We start from the raw sequence: 5,716 nt of genomic DNA on the forward strand, positions 1-5,716 counted from the left end.
ATAACTGAGACTGCGCCTTTTAGTACAGTGCGTCTTATGGTCGTGAAAATACGGTACTGTGCTCCAGTTACAGTGATACAGTGATCCAGACTCTTGTTAGGGAACAGTTTACCAGCTTCCCAACTGCTGTACTCTCAATGAACACAGTGTTGTTCAGTTTCTTGGTAATAATTGTAGTATTGTAGATGTAGTGCATATCACTCCAAACATGACCAAGACGCTCATCAGCAGTTCTTTGGAGACCTCCACAAAGTCACTCTGGAGGACTTTCACAGTCTGGTAATGAACTGGATCGCTGTCATGGATTACTATAATGAGGGCCGCTGCATCATCTCAGATCTGGGTCAACATACTCGTCCTGAATGAATGAGAGAGAGTGGTTACAAATTATATAAATATAAATTAAAATTATGTATATAAATTATGTTTGAAAGCTATGCATTATTTTAGTTACAACTCTATATTTTTGTAGTTGTTTTGAGAACAAACTACAAACCAAAGCTCTTCTACAGTGATATTTATTCATCCATACAAGTGTAAGGGTTAAAATTGGCTGTGTTAGCATGTTAGCTGTTAGCTTATTAACTGTTAGCTAATGAGACTGTTATGTATGAACCAAGAATTATTGTGTGCTATGCAAGCCATCGCCAGTAGGGGGCACCACGCCCAGTTATGTGTGTGTGTTACTTCTGTGTTATCCCAATAAAGAAGAAGTCAACTTGTAAACAAACTATTGTGTGTGCAGTCTGACGGCATAAGCTCTAATAGTGTATAGTTGGGTTGCGGTCACGTGGTTCTGATGACGTGCGGAGGCAGCGCGATTTTTGAGTGGAGGGCGGAAGTAAACATGGAGGACACTGTGGAGAGTCAGGAGAGCAGCTATTGTGCAACTTTAGACCCCGTTTCTCGGGAGAGATATAAACAGATAGTTAAAAAATATATCGGACGTGATCCGTATTCTTTGAAAATGTCCGAATACACCACAGAAGTAAAGGATTTGCCTACTATAGAGGCTGTGGATATCACCAACTACTTGGTCCTCCAGACTTCTTACTACACTAGGCAGCAAATGAAAGCTTTCAAGAGTCTGGAGGCGTACAATTTTTTTGTCAGTGGGTGGGTCCACAACCTTGGAACAAAACGTCTCCGTGATGGATACAGTTTGGTGTTTGCAAGGGTGAGTGTTTGTTCTTATATTGCTTTATCTTAAACACGCTAACAGTTAGCGGTAGCGGCTTTAACGTCAACAAACATGCCACATCCTTAGGACTTCGTTAGAGTGACAGTTGTTTGTTTCAAGGTAAACCATTCTCAGCGGTCTAACGAGACACCTCTGAAGACTTGGGTAATTGCAAAGGAGGATGGAGAAGTGATTGCAGCTCATTGCAATTGTATGGCAGGGTTAGTAGCCTGTTCTCCACTGTCACTAGGCTCAAATCCGGGCTCTCAGCCGTCTGTTGCATATCCAAAATCGCCTCTGCACATCGATGCTGTTCTGCCTTAAGCTTCATTCTTTTCTCTCGTTTGAGAACTGATTCCGATCTGGGTTTTCGTTCGTAGCCGAGATTGACCGTCGGAGCCCAGTCCTCCGACTCTTCGTCATCCAAAGCACTTGGGCAGCCTATAGTCCCAATCAAGTCAATATTAGACTACTAACTTAAAAGCACTAAGTAAACGAGAATTTAACGACAACCTAATGCTAATAAGTTCGTTTGCAAACATAACATTACCTCTGACGAAGTGGTCGCTGCAGACACGGGCATTGGCAGACTCTGCTCCTCCCGACTGTAAACGTAAATTTAAAATCCATTTTTTCCTACGTTTTTCGGTTAGAATTTTCCATTTTTCTCCTCTTCGTTGGGCTATTTTTGGTACCCTAAAATACCGTTTATCAGTTTCTCTGGTCGACCTACTGGAGCATCCGTAAACACAACAGGACATAGGCATTTTGCGTACTGTCTGTCTGTGATTTTGCGCTTATCTTTTTCACTTCCGACCGCCAGTCAAATTTCGCGCTTTACGTCGACGTCACGTCTACGTCAAATGAAACCTAGCTATTGACACCACAGTGGGAATATAACATAAATTGGCGACGAGTTGTGACGTCTGGAAGACTTGGCCGTCTACTGAGCATGAACTGACTGCGTGGCCGAGTTTGGACGGAAAACGGACGATCGCGTGGTGAATTAGCATCGGAGCTAGCTGCTAGCTGCTTTTTCGCCAACGAGTCAGAAACGACAGTGTTGGCTCTGGACAGCGGATACATCATGGCTGGAATGATTGGGCAGATGGACCCCTTTGATGATGCTGGTGAGCAATGGGCGACGTATATTGAACGTTTTGAGCATTACATCCTTGCTAATGACATTCAGACATTCAGAAACGGGTCCCGGTGCTGCTGAGTGTGATGGGTCCCAAGACGTACGGTCTGCTGCGTAATCTAGTGGCGCCAAGCAAGCCTGGGACAATGCAGTATGACAATATTGTGGGTGTTTTGCAAGCTCATTTTGCTCCCAAACCGCTGGTAATAGCTGAAAGGTTCCGGTTCCACAAGAGGAATCAGGGGAAGAAGAAACGGTCGCACAGTATGTGGCGGTGCTGAAAAGACTGTCAGAACATTGCGAGTTTGGTGCGTATCTGGAAGATGCTCTACGAGACAGATTTGTGTGTGGATTAAAGTGTGAAACTGTGCAGAAGCGTCTTTTGACTGAAAAGGATCTCACGTTTCGCAAAGCAGTTGATTATGCTGTGTCGGCAAAGGACAAAAAGAGGAGAATTCATCATGTTGCTGCAGAGGAGAGTGAAAGTGAAGGAACCAGACCCGACACTGATAGTGAGTTGGAGCTGTATTCTTTGTCACGAATAGAGAAATATTCACGTATCTCCCTAATGCCTGTAGTTAACGGGAAGAAAATGGAGATGGAGCTGGATACAGGGGCTGCTGTGTCTTTGATTCCATGGGAACAATATAAAAGTATGCTGAGTCAGTTGCCGCTGCAACCCACTGACATCATGCTGAAAACGTACACTGGGGAGCCGCTGGCACCAGAAGGGGTCATCAAGGTGCAAGTTGAACTGAATAAGCAGCGCACAACTCTACCCTTGTACGTGGTAAAGGTGGATGCTCCACCACTGTTTGGTAGGGAGTGGCTGAGAGTGATTAAGCTGAACTGGAAAGACTTAAAGATGGTCCATGCCAGAGAGCAAAGCGGAAATGACAATCTGGAGGCTGTGCTAAAGAAACACTCAGCCGTTTTCTCTAAGGAGCTGGGCACAATGAAAGGAATTAAAGCCAGATTGACTCTTAGGCCTGATAGTGTCCCCAAATTCTGTCCACCACGTAACGTGCCTTATGCTCTCTGCCCTCGGGTGGAGGCAGAACTGAAACGCCTGACTGAGCTTGGGGTGATCACACCAGTGGAGCATAGTGATTGGGCTACGCCCGTGGTCCCTGTCAACAAGAAGGATGGCTCAGTGAGACTCTGTGGTGATTTCAAGGTCACTCTTAATTCGCAGCTCTGTGTGGATAAGTACCCACTTCCACGCATTGAGGACCTGTTTGCTTCTCTAGCAGGAGGTCAGCATTTCAGTAAGCTAGACTTAGCAAATGCCTACCTACAGATGGAGGTAGAAGAGGAGTCTAAGAAGCTGCTGACTATTTCGACACAAAAGGGGCTGTTCCGTTTCAATTGCTTGCCTTTTGGAGTGGCGTCTTCACCTGCATTGTTTCAGAAGGCTATGGATCAAGTGCTTCTCGGCCTACCATACACCCATTGTTATCTGGATGACATCCTCATCAGTGGTCCAGATAAACAGACACACCTGAGAACCCTTAAGGCAGTTTTGGGCAGGCTGGAGGACTATGGCCTGCGTCTCAAACAGGAGAAGTGCCTGTTTTTCCAAGAATCGGTGGAATACCTGGGCCACATAATTGATGCGGCAGGATTACACAAATCACCAGAAAAGGTGCGTGCCGTTATGGAAGCTCCAGCACCAGCTGATGTCAGCCAGTTACATTCTTTTCTGGGAATGCTCAACTATTATGGACGTTTCATACCTGATTTAGCTACAGTCCTGAAGCCGCTGAATGAGCTACTCAGTAAAGAGAAGAAATGGCAGTGGACATCAGCCTGCGAGTCAGCTTTCCAGAAAGCTAAAGAACGTCTGGCCTCACCAAAAATACTCACCCACTACAATCCTGAACTGCCTCTCCGTTTGGCATGTGACGCTTCACCATATGGCGTTGGAGCCGTGCTCTCACATGTCATGCCTGATGGCCAAGAACGGCCAATTACTTATGCTTCACGAACCCTCAGCAAAGCAGAACGAAACTATGCTCAGATCGAGAGGGAGGCATTGGCAATTGTTTTTGGAGTGCGCAAGTTTCACCAGTATCTCCATGGTAACAAGTTCACCTTGCTCACTGATCATCGCCCACTGACCTCAATTCTGAGTCCAGTAAAAGGTACACCATCAATGGCAGCTGCGCGAATGCAGCGTTGGGCGCTCCTTCTGTCAGCACATAATTACACCTTACAGTATCGGAAGGGGGCACATCACGCCAATGCTGACGGTCTGTCAGGGAGCGGTTGAGGTATTCTACGCATCTCAACTGGACACATTACCAGTCAGTGTCGCCGAGATCAGACGTGACACTTTGTCTGATGTCACTTTGTCTCGTGTGCTGGAAATGGTAACAACTGGACGTTTTCCAGCAACAAAAGACACAGATCAAGAGCTGTCACCCTATCTGATGCGCAGACATGAACTCACAATACAGCAGGGATGCCTTATGTGGGGCGTGAGGGTGGTTGTGCCACCTAAGCTGTGCTCTCATGTCCTGAAAGAGCTCCACACTGCACATCCAGGGATGGTGAGGATGAAGAGCTTAGCTCGCAGCTATGTTTGGTGGCCTGGCATTGATTCTCAAATTGAGCTTCAAGCTAAAGCCTGCCACTCTTGTCAGCGTGTGCAAAAAGAGCCTGGGTTAGCACCTTTACACCCTTGGCTGTGGCCTTCCTGTCCGTGGGAACGGATCCATGTGGATTTTGCGGGTCCATTTGAAAGTCACATGTACCTGGTGGTGGTAGATGCACATTCCAAGTGGCCTGAAGTGCATATTATGGATAGCACCACAGCTGGTAAAACCATACAAGTGCTACGGGGTCTCTTTAGTCGCCATGGCATTCCCCACGTCCTGGTGAGTGATAACGGACCGCAGTTCTGTTCTGAGGAATTCAGGGTGTTCCTGAAAGCTAATGGAGTCAAACACATCCGCTCCGCGCCGTACCATCCTGCCACTAATGGTTTGGCTGAGCGTTTTGTGCAGACATTCAAGCATGCACTGAAAGCTTCCAGGGGTACAGCACCTGTGCAACAACGCCTTGACACGTTCCTCTTGACATATCGCAACACTCCCCATGCAACAACTAGAGAAACACCAGCTATATTGTTCATTGGACGCAAGCTGTGCTCTCGACTGGATTTTTTTGAAGCCCAGTGTGGCCGGAGCAGTGCGTTGGTCACAAGATGCGCAACAACAATGCCGACAGCAACACTCCAGGGACAGACGGTTCACTGTTAGCGAGCCTGTCCTGGTGCGTGATTATAGGAAGGGAGAGGACAAGTGGACGCACGGTGTCGTACTGGAGAAGACTGGGCCAGTGTCATACAAGGTGAATGTGGGAGCCCAAGGAGTGTGGAAACGTCATGTGGA

The 5,716-nt window shown here is 47.0% G+C and overlaps 1 long non-coding RNA gene across 1 annotated transcript; it reads right to left on the reverse strand.

The window, feature by feature from the left end:
* Positions 1–1,119: 1,119 nt before the first annotated feature.
* Positions 1,120–2,057, reverse strand: LOC146692920 (uncharacterized). Its single transcript, XR_014915038.1, has 2 exons — positions 1,731–2,057; positions 1,120–1,621 (listed from the first exon to the last, which is right to left on the reverse strand). It is a non-coding gene; the product is annotated as an uncharacterized LOC146692920 (long non-coding RNA).
* Positions 2,058–5,716: the final 3,659 nt, after the last annotated feature.

The sequence above is a fragment of the Copadichromis virginalis genome, linkage group LG15 (genome assembly GCF_057382275.1).
Source record: "Copadichromis virginalis isolate Kocher_CV1m ecotype Utaka linkage group LG15, C_Virginalis_male_GT1.1, whole genome shotgun sequence".
Lineage (NCBI taxonomy): Eukaryota > Metazoa > Chordata > Actinopteri > Cichliformes > Cichlidae > Copadichromis > Copadichromis virginalis.